This window comes from Ascaphus truei, chromosome 2 (genome assembly GCF_040206685.1).
Source record: "Ascaphus truei isolate aAscTru1 chromosome 2, aAscTru1.hap1, whole genome shotgun sequence".
Lineage (NCBI taxonomy): Eukaryota > Metazoa > Chordata > Amphibia > Anura > Ascaphidae > Ascaphus > Ascaphus truei.
The window spans coordinates 370,692,559-370,712,383 of record NC_134484.1 but is presented as its reverse complement, the minus strand read 5'-3'; the positions used below and the strand labels follow the sequence as shown (position 1 = coordinate 370,712,383).

Below are 19,825 nucleotides of genomic sequence, written 5' to 3'. Positions count from 1 at the left end.
AGAAGCCATGTGTGAAAAACTAAGCACACCTTATGATTCAATAGCTTGTAGAACCACCTTTAGCAGCAATAACTTGAAGTAATCGTTTTCTGTATGACTTTATCAGCCTCTCTCACATCGTTGTGGAGGAATTTTGGCTCACTCTTCTTTACAACGTTGCTTCAGTTCATTGAGGTTTGCGGGCATTTGTTTATGCACAGCTCTCTTAAGGTCCCACCACAGCATTTCAATCGGGTTGAGGTCTGGACTTTGACTGGGCCATTGCAAAACCTTGATTCTTTTCTTTTTCAGCCATTCTGTTGTAAATTTGCTGGTGTGCTTGAGATCATTGTCCTGTTGCATGACCCAATTTCGGCCAAGCTCTAGCTATCAGACAGATGGCCTCACATTTGATTCCAGAACACTTTGGTATACAGAGGAGTTCATGGTCGGCTCAATGACTGCAAGGTTCCCAGGTCCTGTGGCTGCAAAACAAACCCAAATAATCACCCCTCCGCCACTGTGCTTGACAGTTGGTATGAGGTTTTTGTGCTGATATGCTTTGTTTGGATTTCGCCAAATGTGGCGCTGTGCATTATCGCCAAACATCTCCACTTTGGTCTCGTCTGTCCAAAGGACATTGTTCCAGAAGTCTTGTGGTTTGTTCAGATGCAACTTTGCAAACTTAAGCCGTGCTGCCATGTTCTTTTTAGAGAGAAGAGGCTTTCTCCTGGCAACCCTTCCAAACAAACCATACTTGTTTAGTCTTTTTCTAATTGTACTGTCATGAACTTTAACATTTAACATGATATCTGAGGCCTGTAGAGTGTGAGATGTAACTCTTGTTTTTTTTGCAATTTCTCTGAGCATTGCACAGTCTGACCTTGGGGTGCATTTGCTGGGACGTCCACTCCTGGGAAGATTGGCAACTGTCTTGAATGTTTTCCACTTTACTCAGATCAGTGATATAATATTTCACACACTGTCACTTTAAGAAACCAAAGAAATCATATAAATAAATCCTATCCCTTTCAGGGATCTAACTACACTGCAGAATATGCCTCTCTTACTGTTGCTGGGCCAACTAACCTGGTTCCCCAGCTTAAACAATACCCTCTCATATAGGGTCACTAGATACAGCATAATAATATCCACAGTTTTTAGACATAGCTTAACTGATAGATGGGGAACAGCGTCCCCAGAGTCCAGGCAATACTTCCAGACAGCAAAGGTCATGAAGGGGGCATCCTCCCTGAATTGGATACAGGGGAGCAGAGTACCCCAGCCTCCAGGCTCTAGAAGAGAGACTGAAAAAGTAACCCTCTCTGCTCTAAATACTTGTTCTAGCTATTAGGAGAGCAGGTGAGGGAAAAACCAGAACCACTAATATCTGGCCTGGAGTTTCAATCCCACAGTCTCAGCAACTGTGGAACCGTGGAATGGATCACTTCCATACTAAGGGCCTCATGCAGTAAGCGCCGATAAGGCTTTTATCGGCATTTTCCCACCAAAATTGGATTTGAGATTCAGTAAGCGCCGATAAGTGCTCAAAATCGGCAGTTTTTCTTGCCGATAAAAATTTATCGGCATGCGGCTGCCGATAACCCACTTATCGGCACTTTTCGACACTTTTTTAAATCGGCTGTATTCAAGTAGCCCCGATCAGCTTATCGGTGCTGATCGGCACTCAGAAATGGAGATTTCATCAGCAATTGGTCCCGCCAACTAAAGTTGGCAAGTTGGAGGGGAGAAGGATCGGCAAGGTTGCTGGGACGGCACTTAGAAAAAAAACCTCATCTCTACATCAATGGAGTCAATGGAGCGGGGACTTATAACATTATAGGAGTGTTTACGTTCTATTGCTCATAATAAAAATGTGCTTGGCATTACAGTGTCGAGGTCATTCACTTCATCGTGTCACCCCGTACGTTTATTATTTGCATAACATTGTACTTTTCAATGTTATGATGATTTGCGTGTCACATTAGTCTTAATGTTATGATGTGTCAAGGGAAAATCCTATACTTAACTCTTAAAGGAACAGGTTACATCATATCAAACATGTTACTTAAGTGTGCTTCAATTTATTATATAAAAACAAAAGAAAACCTGGCGCCAAACAGTCAGTGGAATGTTCTGTACTCCTCATGGGATCCGCACACTTGCTCGACAGACCATGTAGTGGAAAAACACAAACAAACACAGATCATAGTGCAACACTGTAGGGTAAGCATTAATAACACTGTATATCACACAAAACAATAAGAGTCCTAGCGACAATTAAAAACACTATTTAATAAAAGGAACTATGCCATGAATGGCATTGACAAATACAAAGAACCGCAGGTCATCCGGGATGGAAAAATTGGAGCCCTACTTACAGACAGCAAGGCATAAAACCGCGTTGGTAGGAACGAGTCCTTGGCACAGATGGTCTCCCTGCCGGGTGATGTCTCTGCTCCGCCACGACTTCAGCTCCAAGCCGCCCTTGTGATGTTGACCGGAACAACGCCGGCTGTGGAGGCTGGTTTGCGGGGTCCACAGCTCTGCACCATGTGTGGCCGCTCGCCTCACTTCCTCCTCCGGCACAAACAGGATGTCTCTGCGCTCCCGCGCGCGGTAGTACCCGTGGCCTTAAAGGGACAGCTACTGCGTGCTGAATGCCAAAGCTGCCAGTGACAAACAAGGCTCCAATGCCAAATGTCCATAAACGTCCAATGCCAAACAAACAGTGACTATGTCACTTGCCCTACGCGTTTCGTAGATGTTACTCTACTTCCTCAGGGTATGAAAACAATGATACTAAGTGACATGTTAATATACCCTAACCAATTAAGAATTAATTGATCATTTAGAACTATACAGCCTATATGTCAATAATACCAGATCGCTATATTCACTCTTATAAACATACAATACACAAAAATAACGGTACCAACACATGCCTTATGTTAATATGCATATCCTAACGTCATATATGTATAAGACAAACCGAACAATGGTCAAAAGATATTCAAACACTCTCCAAACCTTTAATTGGAGATTGCACAGATTTCCATTATCCACAATGGATAAAACCTGACAGGTGTTGCACTACTCTATTGCTACATTGGCTTTAAATGCACATAACTAATTCTCTCACACCAGACATAACTAGACCACTTTTCTTGCTTAGAAAAGAACCCAGCTCAAAATCAATATTGAGCCCATTAGGGGACAGGGTCTTCAATTCGTATATCCAAAAGGCCTCACGTCTATTGATGTGTTGGATAGTGTCACCACCTCTCCAATTTGGTGTACACAACTCAATAGGTTGACAGACCAGGCCCTTTGGATTTCTATCATGGTGTAACAGAAAGTGGTGGGACACACTGTGTGTTGTTAGACCTTTCTTTATGTTGTAGACGTGTTCATATATATGTCTTTGAAAGATTCTACCTGTGCGTCCCACGTATTGCAAGCCACATGGGCATTGCAACATATAGATTACAAACTCTGATTTACATGAAATATGTGACAAAATTTTGTACGTTTTAGCAGTAACATTAGATTTAAATTCTGTACTGCACCTGCTATATTTACAAGCTATGCACTTTTTGCATGGTTTAAACCCATTAGGGCCTTTGGTGCTTGTTGCCTTATCCTTCCCTTGATACAAAGGGCAGCTGGGTGCCAGTTTAGTCTTAAAGTTATTTGCTTTTTTTTAAATAATAGAGGGTCTTGGTGTTAATATCTGTGATAATGTAGCATCCTGCAACAGTATTGGCCAATGTTTGGCAAAGATATTCCTTATTTTAGGGGCCATGGCATTATATTGTGTGATAAAGGAGATGTTATTCCTTCCTTTGCCTTCCCCTTTTTCCTTATACGCTTACTTCTGTCCATACTATGAACAAGGGATATTGTGCTTTTAAGTTCGTCTATAGGATAATTCCTTTCCAGAAACTTTTCCTTAAGTTCATCCGCCTGTCCCGCAAAATACTCCAAACTGGAGCAATAGCGCCTCAGGCGGATGAACTGTCCTTTAGGAATGTTCCTAATCCATCGTGGATTATGATGACTGTTGGCCATAACATAATTGTTGGCCTGTATAGGTTTAAAATAAGTTTGGGTGTGTATTTGGTCATCAACAATTTTAATATTCAGATCCAAAAAATTAATAGTAATTTTATCATATTGGCATACAAATCTCAAATTCCGTTGATTGTCGTTAAGATACAATATAAATTTATCTAATAACTCCAGTTCTCCATCCCAAATAAAAATAACATCATCAATGTAGCACCGCCAGAGCACGAGGTTTGCACCAAATGGGCAATTGTTCCAGATAACCTCCTTCTCCCATTGTCCCATAAAGATGTTCGCATAACTTGGTGCAAACCTCGTGCCCATAGCGGTACCACATATCTGCAAAAAATACTGTAAATTAAAACAAAAATAATTGTGGGTGAGTATAAATCTAATCCCATCCATCAGAAAAGCCTTAAGTGCAGAGGACATGGTGTTATCTTCCTCAAATGCTTCTTGTATAGCCTCACATCCCTGTTGATGGTCTATAATGGTATAAAGGGATGTTACATCTCCTGTTACCCATACATAACTGGATTTCCAATCGATCTCACGCAGGATTTGTAAAACTTGTGTAGTGTCTTTTAAATGTGACTTTAATTTAACTACCAGTGGCTGTAAATAATAGTCAATAAATTGAGATAAGTTGGATGTGATTTATTGAATTCCAGAAATAATGGGGCGACCGGGGGGGTGGTGGAGGTCCTTGTGAATCTTAGGAATAAAATAAAAGAGTGGTATCCGCGGGTGCAAATTATTTAAAAAGTCATACTCATCCTGCGTGATAGCTCGACTGGCAAATCCCCTATCTAAGAGGGCAACCAGTTCTGAATGGTAGATGTCCGTAGGGTCATTGTCAAGGGGGAGGTAAGTGGCAGTGTCACCAAGAAGTCTTGATGATTCTTGGACATAATAAGTACTGTCCATCACTACCACTCCCCCACCCTTGTGAGCAAGTTTAATTACAATTGGCTCGTTACTGGCTAGTGTTTTAACTGCCAGTTTTTCTTCCAGACTGAGGTTATCGTGTTTAATTCTGAAAGTGCGACTCGATTGTTCCAAATCCCTGGAGACCATTTCAACAAAGGTGTTCACAAAATGGCCCTGGGCAAACTTGGGGTTGAAAGTAGATTGTTTCTTAAAAGGAGCATTAGTGCATATATGATTCATACTTCCAGAATCAATCTGGTTACTGATGGCATCTTTGGCAAAATATTTCTTTAAAGCTAGTTTTCTAGCGAATTTTTGCACATCAATAAACAGATTGAAGCTGTTGGGCCCACATACAGGTGCGAATGTGAGCCCCTTACCCAAGACTTTCTTTTCAGTGACATTCAAAGGATACTTGCTAATATTGAATATATTTTGACAGCTTCCTCTGTTATCAGATTTTAAGTTACTTTTTTTATTCTTACCTCCTCTTCTCCCTCTGACTCGTTTTTTCTTTTTTTGTGAGTGTGCAGCAGAGAATCTAAAGGGGGTTTTGTTACTATGGTAACCTTGACTTCCGGAAATATATGCTCCCTCTCCTTCCTCCACTCTAAAAAAGAGAAAGCTTGCTTACTGCTTTGGGAAGGGAGATGTTGATACAAACTTTCCTCTGCCTCTACTACAGTCTCGTCCATAGATAGAATCTCATACTGATTATGAGTAGGGATAGGTGCCTGTTGGGGTGTTTCATTAGGTATATTCTTTGTGGTGGGATTAGGTTTACGTTGCAGGGTAAACTGCTAAGTGTTGTGGATAGGTAATGTGGATTTTGATAATACGGGATTATGTTTGGGCAAACTGGTGGTAGAGGCGTGATTGCTGGGGCTACTGGCAGAGGCTTTCTCATGGTATGCCTTCTTGCTCCTATTCTTATTTTTATTGAAATTGGAATGGTAGTTCTTTTTGTTAAATTTATCTTTCGGATCTCTCGTATCCTGCTTCCAATTTCTATAGCACCCTGTGTCATAATCTACCTTGTCACGTAGAAATTTGGTTTGCTTATTGCTCACTAGCTCTAGTTCCATTTTGTCAAGTCTCTTTTTGACCACTGGTTCCAGAGCTAGTAATTCATGATTATCCTGAAAATCTTCCAGTTTAATTTGAAGAGCAATAATTTGCTCATCCAATTGTGAAAGTGTCTTCTTTCTTTGCGATACCAATATTTGCATTAATTTAAATGAGCATTCATCTAGGGCATTATTCCAGTCCCTCATGAATGCTTCATTATTGGAATCTGTCGTGGGAGGTTTGAATATCCTTAAACCACGCGGTATACGGTTGAATTCACCATATTTGCTAAGTGCTATGACTTCCCATAGTTGTTTTGTTTCTATGGTAAGCAGTCTTTCAAGCTCATTGATGAGCGGATGAAAGTCTGCTTTAGGAGATTCCAGTACAGGAATTCCATCTTGATTGCTGAAAATTTGGTCAATATTAAAACCCCTCTGTGAGCGTGAATGAAATAATGTATTCATTTTAACTAAAGCTGCTACACAAGTATATACAATAATACAGAATGTGAAAGAAAAATTGTGAACTAGCGCTAAAGTGTAAAACACAGTGTGAATTATTACAATAATAACTTCTAGTGAAGGTAGGCTGCCTAGTGATACTGCCAGTACTAACAGAAAAACACAAAAACAAAAGGAAAACCTGGCGCCAAACAGTCAGTGGAATGTTCTGTACTCCTCATGGGATCCGCACACTTGCTCGACAGACCATGTAGTGGAAAAAACACAAACAAACACAGATCATAGTGCAACACTGTAGGGTAAGCAGTAATAACACTATATATCACACAAAACAATAAGAGTCCTAGCGACAATTAAAAACACTATTTAATAAAAGGAACTATGCCATGAATGGCATTGACAAATACAAAGAACCGCAGGTCATCCGGGATGGAAAAATTGGAGCCCTACTTACAGACAGCAAGGCATAAAACCGCGTTGGTAGGAACGAGTCCTTGGCACAGATGGTCTCCCTGCCGGGTGATGTCTCTGCTCCGCCACGACTTCAGCTCCAAGCCGCCCTTGTGATGTTGACCGGAACAACGCCGGCTGTGGAGGCTGGTGTGCGGGGTCCACAGCTCTGCACCACGTGTGGCCGCTCGCCTCACTTCCTCCTCCGGCACAAACAGGATGTCTCTGCGCTCCCGCGCGCGGTAGTACCCGTGGCCTTAAAGGGACAGCTACTGCGTGCTGAATGCCAAAGCTGCCAGTGACAAACAAGGCTCCAATGCCAAATGTCCATAAACGTCCAATGCCAAACAAACAGTGACTATGTCACTTGCCCTACGCGTTTCGTAGATGTTACTCTACTTCCTTAAGGGCTGAAAACAATGATACTAAGTGACACGTTAATATACCCTAAACAATTAAGAATTAATTGATCATTTAGAACTATACAGCCTATATGTCAATAATACCAGATCGCTATATTCACTCTTATAAACATACAATACACAAAAATAACGGTTATTATTAATAATGAATAAATTATTAATAAATTAAATAATAATTAATAAATTAATTAATATATTTATTTATATATATCTATATCTATGTATATATCAAGAGAGACTAAAATAGAGAGTCAAAGAGAGAGAGAAACAGAGAGAGAAAGAGAGAGAAACAGACAGAGAGAAAAACAGAAAAAGAGACAAACAGAAAGATGTGTGTGTATGGTTAAATCTAGCTAAGTGTAACCACAAATCTGTTCATCATAGCACTGTAGATGATTTCACACGCATTGTTATTCTAATTCAAAGAGTCTACTTGTTTTGCACATGTTGATTGCCTAAGCCGAAAGTAAAGTTTCGATTCCTGTGAAAAGAGTATCTTACCCAAAGAATTTCAGCCAATTATTGTAACAAATTTCTTGTGGGAGAAAACTTAGGCGTATAATATATCTATATATATATTAAGGTATATATATATCTATCTCTACATTGAAGGCCTTGTGTGCAAACAGGCCTTGTTGTAATTATCTTAACAGTTCATTACAGTTTATAACATTACTGGGTGAGTATGTTTGAGGCCCTTTTTGAGTCAGCTGTGTAGAAGTTGTATTTAACAGCAAACAAGGCCTCTTTTGAGCCATGAAGGCCTGTACTGTTCATTCTGATTTTATATATATATATATATATATATATATATATATATATATATATATATATATAATATATATATATATATATATATTTATTATATATAGAGTGCTAAACTAAAGCCATTGATGTGTGTAAGTAGGCCTTGTTGTAATCATATTGCAAGTTAAATACAGCTCAGTGAATTAGGGGCTCAATCATAGTGATACCATAATTTTAGCAAGTGTCCTAACATTTATATCTCATTAACAGAAGGCCTGTTTGCTGTCAACAGTGTCAGATATATATATATATATATATAAGGGCAGGGAGGGGGGGACTCAATCCCCCCCCCACACACACAATCCCCCCCCCACATACACACACACAACCCCCCCCCACACACAATCACACAATCCCCACACTCAATCCCCCCACACACACACACAATCCCCCCCACACACAATCCCCCCCACACACACACTTCCCCCCCCCCCCCACACACACACACACTCAATCCCCCCCACGCCCCCACACACACACTCAATCCCCCCCACCCCCCACACACACATAGTCAATCCCCCCCACCCCCCCCCCACACACACACTCAGTCACTCCCCCCCCCCACCACCACAACCACCAACACACACACACACACTTAATCAGTCCACAATTTCACCTGGGGGGGGGCGACATGCTCCGGTCCCCCAACCCCCCATGCTGCTGAAAACGGGAAGCAGACAGGAAGAGAAGGAGGGCTTGTCTGTGTGCAGAGAGAAGCCCCGCCCCCTCTGCAAGACACAGACATAGAAGCAGCAGCACGGATCTTCTGGCCCCGCCCCCTCTGCAAGACACAGACATAGAAGCAGCAGCACGGAGCGCCCGTGCACAGCTCTGGCCGCCCCCAGGTTTCCCTGGAAGCTGCTCTCGCCCCCCCTACATAATCGTGCGCCCCCCCTACCTAGTGTGTGTGTGTGTGTGTGTTTGGCCCGTCACTCCGCCTCAGGCCAATGAGAGGTGTGCGGGGGCGGGCGGCCCAAGGGACCAATGAGATTTCCCCTAGGGACACCGGACATCCAGACAGGCATACAGTGCTTTCACTAATATAGTATAAGATATATATATATACACACACACACACACACACACACACACACACACACTGTGTGTGTATACATATATCCATAGAGATACAGAGATAATAAAGATATATTCATACACACTTACAGATCTGTTATTGTAACCAAAAATCATACATAATCACATGCCAACATTATGAACTATGGAAGAAAATTAAGGTAAGTAATGTGTTACAGAGTTAAAACACCAGAAAACACAACATCAAAATGTATGCTGTTATATGGGTAGTTACTTAAAGTTTGTCAATAATATTAGCATGAAATGACTATCTACATTACCAAAAAAACCCACATACATCTCATCTTGAACAAGAGCTAAGTGAATGTCATCTTCTATTAACATGGCAAGTGTGTAATAATGTTCTACCATTAATCAACTGATGATTAATACATATTCATATGTTATTAAATATGCCTTAATTCAGTCAGTGAGCATTTCTAAACATTCATGTGTACAAGGACATACTTGAATGTTATCAAGCATCTGTACATGATCATACATACACTATGTTATAAAATAGTCTGCAGTAAACACCACCAGGACACCAACAAATTTAGTGAATGTGATTTTTTTTTTATCCTTTTGAGAGCGAGTCATAGGCCTGCTTGTTGGCTGTTGTGTTTGCCTTTTCCCTTTGCCAAGTACTTTGGCTTAACTGTACGACTTGTACTGGCCTGTGGCAGTTCTGTGGCACTGGTTGTGGGCTGTTGCACTTCAGGGGCACAGGGTGTGGACTGTTGCACTGCAGGGGCACTGGGTGTGGGCTGTTGCACTTCAGTGGCACTAAGTGTGGGCTGTTGCACTTCAGGGGCACTGGTTGTGGGCTGTGGCACTTCAGTGGCACTAAGTGTGGGCTGTTGCACTTCAGGGTCACTGGGTGTGGGCTGTGGCACTTCAGGGGCACGGTGTGGCCTGTGGCAGTTGTGAAGCAGTTGCTAAACATTGCACGACTGATGGTGGAGCAGTTTCTTGTTTTGGTGTTTTAATCTTTTTCCAAAAGCTGGCTAGTAGTAATTTATTTTTCGTGTCTCATTTGTAGGTGTCCGTTCCTGATTTTGAACAGATGTAAGCGGTTGGATGTTGAGAGGGACCTGCACAGAACTTGCACCTACTGTACCGGTATCATCCAGAACTGGGGAATGAAGAACTGATGACTCTGGAGAAAAAGTAGCAGCATGTAAAGATCCATCCTCAGAATGGGTAAAGTGGAATTGTTGTTCTCTTGCTGTAATTCGCAACTGATTTGCTTGGCTTAGATTCACAACTATTGCTTGTAATGTCCTGTTTACATTTTGGATTTATTTAGGAACTTGGATGATGACTCTTTCAATTTGTGACATTTGTGATATTGACCTTTCCTGCAGTGATATCATCCTTTCAAGCACTGACATCATTTCTGAATGGCGACGATTTTCTTCACCCAAGATTCTTTCTTCAGAAGCTGAAATAGCTGAGTAGGTGTCACGAGCAGGAGGACTTGAATGCTGGGTTAATCCAGGAATGGGAACATCTTGATGGTCACTTGAGTGAATTTGTCCTTGAGTGGCAACATCTGGTTCTACAAATAAAGAAAGACATTATGAACTGCCATGGAACTTTCACTTGTTTTTCAATATAATGATAGTTGTTCTCATAGTGTAACACATAACATGTTTCCATAATTTTTAATTTGTGTCAAATTAAAAGTTTATGCTTGAAGTAACAATGATGTTTCGACTCAGTGTGAAAGAAGAATGAATGAAAGCTTGTTGTTGTACCCTCACAACTCCTAGCTGATAGTTTACAACACACACAATACATGTCAGGAAACACTACATCTTCTGTGACAATAACTGATGTGAAGTTAATTACATGTGAAAGGCATTTATTTAGCATGGCAAATTAACATCTACAAATGTACACATTAGATGTGCTGCACCTCATATACTCACCTTCCATGCTTGATGATGAGCTGGATGAGCCAGGTGATGAGACATGTTCAGTGTCAGGTGACACATGAGCTTCAGGAGCAACTATATAGAAGAATAACATAAGAATTTTATTGACATGTGTACATAATTAACATTACGTTTGTGTAGTGGGAGTATTTATGGCTAAATATCAGCATCACATAACGCAATGACAATGATATGTTTCTGGCAAGCTGTACATTATCCATCTTAACATCAATGTACATGTGAACCTAATTTGCACATTTATTGTAAAAACCATACAACATACAATTTTCATGCAGGAATGCGTTGTAAAATTAAGTGTTCTGTTATGCAGTGTATGTACATGTTGTGTAGTAATCTAACAATAATAATGTACATCACTACCATTTTCTTTTCTTGGGGTTGAGGAGGAGCGCAGGATAAGTTCGTGATATGTGAAAAAATAAAAATATATATAGTGCAGATGGTAGATCACTGCTAAAAAGATAATCAATAAATGAAATGAACTCACAAAAATCGTATTGTATTACTGCATGTCAGAGATCCATCTCTCTCTGACTGGAGCCCTTTGTGTAGCTGGGGTCAGGATGCCTCTCAGTGGAGTGGATGATATGCAAGTGAAAGAAGCCACAAATAGTGCATACTGTATAAACTATAAATATGTATTAGTCACAAATGTTAAGGAAACTCACATTTTCCATAAATTCAATGGGTGGTGGAGAGAACCGCCGATAGAAGGGTGGTGGAGTGTAAGGCTGCTGCCCGGTGCTTCCTTTCACTTACACCTCACAGTGTAGTTCCGCATCAGTCTCTGCGGTCGCGTCACTTCCGGTTTCGCGTCACAGGTGAGGGCAGGAAGCCAAATTGGGTCTGGTGTCAGCAGTAGATTGCCAGTCCTTCAGTGAGCAGATTCTCTCCAAACTCTAACTCTACGCGTTTCGCACACTGCTTCGTCAGGAGTATGATTGTATGGGTGTGCTCTTGTGTAATATATAGGCCCATCAATTAGTTAGAAAGAGATTTGTGTTTAATTTTAACCCCCTCAGCGCTCACACATAGCGCGAGGTCCAAAGCCCATAGGGGAAAATACATACATTTACAGTATACATGGTTAAATAATCTTTATTAAACTTGCTACATATAAAAAGTAAAAATAATTCTTTAAAAATTGTTTTTTCACAAACATGATATATGGGTATTTGTGTTGTATATATTAAAAATAGTAAATACCCACTAAAATGCTCATAAGTATTATTGCTAAGAATACACTTGATGTGTATGGAGGTAGAGAGGTAAATGGAGGAAGAGGAGAGAGGAAAGACATAATTAATATTCAATCATACATTATAAAGTTTATAACCTAATATTATAAAAAACCTTAATAAAGATTACAATGAATAAAATAAAATAAAATATATTTGTCAATACAAAGAGAGAATAAACACACTAAAAATAAAATAAGATATAATAGACTCATAAATTAAAAGGACAGTTAAAATGGACTGTAAAATTTAAGCTAAACTAAAAAAGCACCAATATCAATATCTACATTTAGACCTAGGGGGGACATAGTCTGAATTTTGTGGATCCAGTATGTTTCTCTTCTGGCCAGACTATTTAACCTATTGCCCCCCCGACAATGTTTATTAACTTGTTCTATACCCATATAGAATAGGTATTTCGGGTCAGAGTTATGAAAATTTAAAAAATGTTTAGATAGGTTGTGGCTGATGAGACCTTTCTTGATGTTGCCCACATGTTCCAATATGCGGGTACGTATTGGTCTAGATGTGCGACCAATATACTGTAACCCGCATGGGCATTGCAATAAATATATTACGTAATCCGATTTGCAGTTTATATAACTTTCTACAATAAAAGTCTCCCCTGTTGTTTTTGAGGTAAAATTAAACTTATCCTTTGATTTGTATTTACATGCCGTGCATGAATAACAGCCACAAAAACCTATTGGTTTGTCCAACCAAGTATTAGCAGTGCCTTCTTTTTTGGTTTTAAAAGTAGTTGGTGCCAGTTTATTTTTGAGATTTGGGGCTCTTTTGAAAAGGATTTTGGGTTTCTCAGGAATATGGCCCCTGAGAACGGGGTCATTTTGTAAAATATGCCAGTGCTTGCAAATGATTCTTTTTATATCATTTGCATCTTTATTGTAAGGCGTAAGGAATGACATACTGTAGTTAGTTTCATTGTTAGTTATTTTATCTTTGGTTTTATCCAATAATAATTCTTCTCTTTGGACTAAATTTACTTTTTCAACGGCTTTCTTTAAAACATGCTCATTATAATTTCTATCTTTAAATCTGTTTAGGAGGATCTTTGACTGTTGTTGGTACATTTCTTCTTCACTGCAGTTTCTTTTAATTCTTCGTAGTTGCCCGTAGGGGATGTTTTTTATCCATTGTGGATTGTGACAGCTATTTTCTAGTATGAAATTGTTGCTGTCGACCTTTTTAAAAAAGGTCTTTGTTTTCAACTCCCTATTTTCTATAAAAATTACTAAATCTAAAAACTCTACCTCGTTTTTGCTCCATTTATGAGTAAAAGAAATATTACGGTCATTGTTTTCTAGGGCCCCAAAGAAATTTTGTAGCTCTTCCTCACTCCCTTTCCAGATGAATATCACGTCATCAAAAAATCTATGCCAGGAGACGAGATTTGCACCGGGATCATGGGGGGGTATGAACTCCTCCCAAATCCCCATGAAGATGTTAGCATAACTCGGTGCAAATTTCGTCCCCATGGCAGTGCCGCATTTTTGAAGATAAAATTCATTATTACTTTTTACTTTACATTATTAATTTTACCTCAAAAACAACAGGGGAGACTTTTATTGTAGAAAGTTATATAAACTGCAAATCGGATTACGTAATATATTTATTGCAATGCCCATGCGGGTTACAGTATATTGGTCGCACATCTAGACCAATACGTACCCGCATATTGGAACATGTGGGCAACATCAAGAAAGGTCTCATCAGCCACAACCTATCTAAACATTTTTTAAATTTTCATAACTCTGACCCGAAATACCTATTCTATATGGGTATAGAACAAGTTAATAAACATTGGCGGGGGGGCAATAGGTTAAATAGTCTGGCCAGAAGAGAAACATACTGGATCCACAAAATTCAGACTATGTCCCCCCTAGGTCTAAATGTAGATATTGATATTGGTGCTTTTTTAGTTTAGCTTAAATTTTACAGTCCATTTTAACTGTCCTTTTAATTTATGAGTCTATTATATCTTATTTTATTTTTAGTGTGTTTATTCTCTCTTTGTATTGACAAATATATTTTATTTTATTTTATTTATTGTAATCTTTATTAAGGTTTTTTATAATATTAGGTTATAAACTTTATAATGTATGATTGAATATTAATTATGTCTTTCCTCTCTCCTCTTCCTCCATTTACCTCTCTACCTCCATACACATCAAGTGTATTCTTAGCAATAATACTTATGAGCATTTTAGTGGGTATTTACTATTTTTAATATATACAACACAAATACCCATATATCATGTTTGTGAAAAAACAATTTTTAAAGAATTATTTTTACTTTTTATATGTAGCAAGTTTAATAAAGATTATTTAACCATGTATACTGTAAATGTATGTATTTTCTCCTATGGGCTTTGGACCTCGCGCTATGTGTGAGCGCTGAGGGGGTTAAAATTAAACACATATCTCTTTCTAACTAATTGATGGGCCTATATATTACACAAGAGCACACCCATACAATCATACTCCTGACGAAGCAGTGTGCGAAACGCGTAGAGTTAGAGTTTGGAGAGAATCTGCTCACTGAAGGACTGGCAATCTACTGCTGACACCAGACCCAATTTGGCTTCCTGCCCTCACCTGTGACGCGAAACCGGAAGTGACGCAACCGCAGAGACTGATGCGGAACTACACAGTGAGGTGTAAGTGAAAGGAAGCACCGGGCAGCAGCCTTACACTCCACCACCCTTCTATCGGCGGTTCTCTCCACCACCCATTGAATTTATGGAAAATGTGAGTTTCCTTAACATTTGTGACTAATACATATTTATAGTTTATACAGTATGCACTATTTGTGGTTTCTTTCACTTGCATATCATCCACTCCACTGAGAGGCATCCTGACCCCAGCTACACAAAGGGCTCCAGTCAGAGAGAGATGGATCTCTGACATGCAGTAATACAATACGATTTTTGTGAGTTCATTTCATTTATTGATTATCTTTTTAGCAGTGATCTACCATCTGCACTATATATATTTTTATTTTTTCACATATCACGAACTTATCCTGCGCTCCTCCTCAACCCCAAGAAAAGAAAATTCTACATCCTGGGACTTGGAACTGTCCCACCAGAGGAAATTGAGCTGCACTTGTACACTTTTATTTCTATTATCACTTTGTGGTGTAAGGTTTATTGTGTGTATCTAAGGTGTGTCACTAATTACACCAATCTAATATTAATTGGGAAGCGCCCAGTCCATCCACATTCCCCACTCCCCCACCCACTGTCACATCACTACCATGACAGCAAAGTTGACTCTGCTTATAATTCAGTACCTAATTGTGGAAATGTGAATGAATGTTTTTAGTGATCTGTGTGAACATTTAAGAGAAGCAGGTGTAGCGCTCAATGTGGCTGACACTCATCAACACATGCAGTGTGTAGCTCACAGATGGTACTGGTGTGATAATGTGGCATATCTATAAGGTAAAAAGAAGATATGAGTGAACGAATGACTAATGCACGTTTTCATATATAGTGGCCTGGTGGGTGAAAGTCTTCATAGAATTACCATTTCAAATGAATGTGATGAACTTTTGTTCACCTTGTCAGCTTGTAACAACTGTAGTCCCTCCCCCAAGACGTGACAGCACCCTGACCTTTTATTTGTTTCTACCACCTGTAAGCCGTCCACAAGACTTGACCGTAACATGACCCTATGATCTGGCTCGGTGCCCAACCCCACCCCCTGTGTTCTCCTCTATGCTGTGATTACATATTAATTGCAGCTGGTTTCACACACCGGTACATGAGCGAAATAAAAATCTGAAGTGAGCTACATATGAACATAATTAAATACCATATGGTACATGTTCCTATTTATGCTCTCAGTATACTACATGAAGCGAAAAAAGAGCTTTAATTAAACATAACGAAATGGGTTTGTGCAAATTATGAATTTTCGCCTTTGAATGCACAATCTTCCATGCAAGACTTGATGAGGCAGTAATGGCCTGTTTATAGGTGCAACATAGATTATCAGTAATATATATATATATATACAGTGTTCGACAAATCACCCAAAAATCTAGTCACCCAACCAAAAAATCTACTCGCCACCTAGTCCCGCCCCAACCCCGCCCCTAGTCCCGCCCCTACCCCGCCCCTAGTCCCGCCCCTAGTACTGCCCCCAACCCCGCTTTAAAATAAAATATATAAATAAAGAGAGAGTGGGGGGGGAGAGAGAGAGAGAGAGAGAGTGTGGGGGAGAGAGAGAGAGAGTGTAGGGGAGAGAGAGAGAGTGTAGGGGAGAGAGAGAGAGTGTGGGGGAGAGAGAGAGTGTGGGGGGAGAGAGAGAGTGTGGGGGAGTGTCGGGAGAGAAAGAGAGAGTGGGGGAGAGAGAGACAGTGTGGGGGAGAGAGAGAGAGTGGGAGAGAGAGAGAGTGTGGGGGAGAGGGAGAGTGTGTGGGAGAGAGAGAGAGAGTGTGGGGAGAGAGAGAGAGTGTGGGGGAGAGAGAGAGTGGGGGAGAGAGAGAGAGTGTGGGGGAGAGAGTGTGGGGGAGAGAGAGAGAGTGTGTGTGGGAGAGAGAGAGAGAGAGAGTGTGGGGGGAGAGAGAGAGAGAGTGTGGGGGGAGAGTGTGTGGGGGGAGAGAGAGAGAGTGTGGGGAGAGAGAGAGAGAGAGTGTGGGGAGAGAGAGAGTGTGGGGGGAGAGAGAGTGTGGGGGGGAGAGAGAGAGTGTGGGGGGAGAGAGAGAGTGTGGGGGAGACAGAGGAGAGAAACGGTGGGTGACACACACAGAGGGTGGGTGATACACAGAGAGAGAGAGGCTGGGTGAGTGACTGGCTGGGTGAGTGGCTGGCTGGGTGAGTGGCTGGCTGGGTGAGTGGCTGGCTTGGTGAGTGGCTGGCTGGGTGAGTGGCTGCCTGGGTGAGTGGCTGGGTGGGGCAGGGGTGACTGGGTGGGTGACTGACTGACACTGACTGGGGCAGGGGTGACTGACCCTGACTGGGGCAGGGGTGACTGACCCTGACTGGGGCAGGGGTGACTGACACTGACTGGGGCAGGGGTGACTGACACTTACTGGGGCAGGGGTGACTGACACTGACTGGGGCAGGGGTGACTGACAATGACTGGGTGTGGGGGGTGACTTACACTGACTGGGGGTGAGGGGGTGACTGACACTGACTGGGGGTGGGGGGTGACTGACCCTGACTGGGGGTGGAGGGGGTGACTGACACTGACTGGGGGTGGGGGGGTGACTGACACTGACTGGGGCAGGGGTGACTGACACTGACTGGGGCAGGGGTGACTGACACTGACTGGGGCAGGGGTGACTGACACTGACTGGGGTTGGGGGGTGACTGACACTGACTGGGGGTGGGGGGTGACTGACACTGACTGGGGGTGGGGGGTGACTGACACTGACTGGGGGTGGGGGGGGTGACTGACACTAACTGGGGTTGGGGGGTGACTGACACTGACTGGGGGTGGGGGGTGACTGACACTGACTGGGGGTGGGGGGTGACTGACACTGACTGGGGGTGGGGGGGGTGACTGACACTGACTGAGGGTGGGGGGGGGTGACTGACACTGACTGGGGGTGGGGGGTGACTGACACTGACTGGGTGTGGGGGGGTGACTGACACTGACTGGGGGTGGGGGGTGACTGACACTGACTGGGGGTGGGGGGTGACTGACACTGACTGGGGGTGGGGGGTGACTGACACTGACTGGGGGTGGGGGGGACTGACACTGACTGGGGGTGGGGGGTGACTGACACTGACTGGGGGTGGGGGATGACTGACACTGACTGGGGGGTGACTGATTGGGGGGGGTACCTCTGGTGTGTCACACATTCTCCCATACACACAGACACAGACACACACAGACACACACACACATGGGGGTGGAAGGAAAGGCCGCGACCAGCACCACCACGCTCCTCCCCCACCCACCCGCGCCCATCTCCTGCTCGTGGGAGGGGGGGGGGCAGGCCGACATCCCCCCCCATACCTCACGCGGTCGTAGTTTGGGGAGGTGGCAGGCACGTTGCAATGTGTCCCCCAGCGGGCACCCCAGGGGACAGTCAGCCCCGCCGTGGCCGCCACTGCCCTGCTCCCCTCGCCGGCATGAAGCTTGTGGTCGAGCGGGCAGACGGGCAGACGGGCAGATGCCCCCCCCCACACACCTTATGCTGCGCCGTCATGAAGATAGCTGGACACACTCTCCCATGCACACACCCATGCATACACAGACACACACCCATGCATACACACAAACACACACGACAGCGGGAAGCTGAGGAAAGGCCACGCGACCACTGTCCCGCTCGCCCCCCCCTTGACCATATCCAACCCCGCGCGGGGATCGGCAGGAAGTCGGGGTAAGCGGGGACAGGGACAGAAGGGGGGACACCCCACTACCATCTCCTGCCCCGCGCGGGGATCAGCAGGAAGACGGGGTAAGCGGGGACAGGGACAGAAGGGGGGACAACCCCCCTACCATCTCCTGCCCCATGCGGGAAGCGTGGAGGAGGCTTGCAGGAGGCAGGGAAGGATCAGAGGGGCCGCAGCATGCAGAGATTGGAGAGTACTTACTCTCCAATAGATCTCCGGCCAGAAAGAATGGCCGCTCGTTGGGGGCAGGCTCATATAGAGCCTGGCCGCGCGCCCACAAAGCCTGGGAGCGCGTGCCAATTAGCCATCAGGTAGGTGGAGTTTTTATTTTTTTTAATTTTCAGCGCGAGCGGGGAAATTTTTAAAAAAAGCACGTTTTCTGCTTGGGCCAATATTTTCTCGCCCGGAGGTTAAATCCACACGCCCTGGGCGTGTAAATGTATCAAATACACATACATGAAAAAGTGAATTAGGCATTTGTGTGCACAGACACAGTATAACGAACTTATAAATTACTGTGACAAACAATGAGTGCGGATGTGTTTTGTGGTTATGCATGTTAACCCATTGTTTGTACAAAGATTCACACATACATTCTGCTTTCAACTATAGGGCAAACATGTTGAATGCTTTTTAAGGTAGAAGGTTGCAGTGTGTGTTATTTGGAAGATCATTACACATAATCCCTTCATGCAGGTCAAGTTGTGTATGTTTACTCATAATGATGTCATCCACGATAGCTGAGCCAATACATGTTTCCAAACACACACATAGAGATATATATCTATATATATATAAAGCAACTGTAAATATTACTGTATGCTCATTTGCATGTCTTAGACAGGTCTGCAACCCTGTCTTTCCCCATTATCGCCCAGCATACAGCGCTTCCACTGCAGCAAGGGATTCTGGGAAATGACATGCAAATGAGCACTCAGTGCTACCTTTTGCCACCATATATATTAATTTTTTACTTTTTGTAGGACAACT

The 19,825-nt window shown here is 42.7% G+C and overlaps 1 long non-coding RNA gene across 2 annotated transcripts in view; it reads left to right on the top strand.

Annotated features, from left to right (window-relative positions):
• LOC142487527 (uncharacterized) overlaps positions 1-10,970 on the top strand; it is a 33,987-nt gene extending 23,017 nt beyond the window's left edge. The window contains exons 2-3 of one of the 2 annotated variants that reach the window (XR_012799249.1): positions 10,305-10,465; positions 10,572-10,970. This is a non-coding gene — a long non-coding RNA (uncharacterized LOC142487527). The remainder of the gene's footprint in view (positions 1-10,304; positions 10,466-10,571) is intronic. The other variant, XR_012799248.1, reaches the window with a different exon arrangement.
• The last annotated feature ends 8,855 nt before the right edge of the window (positions 10,971-19,825 follow it).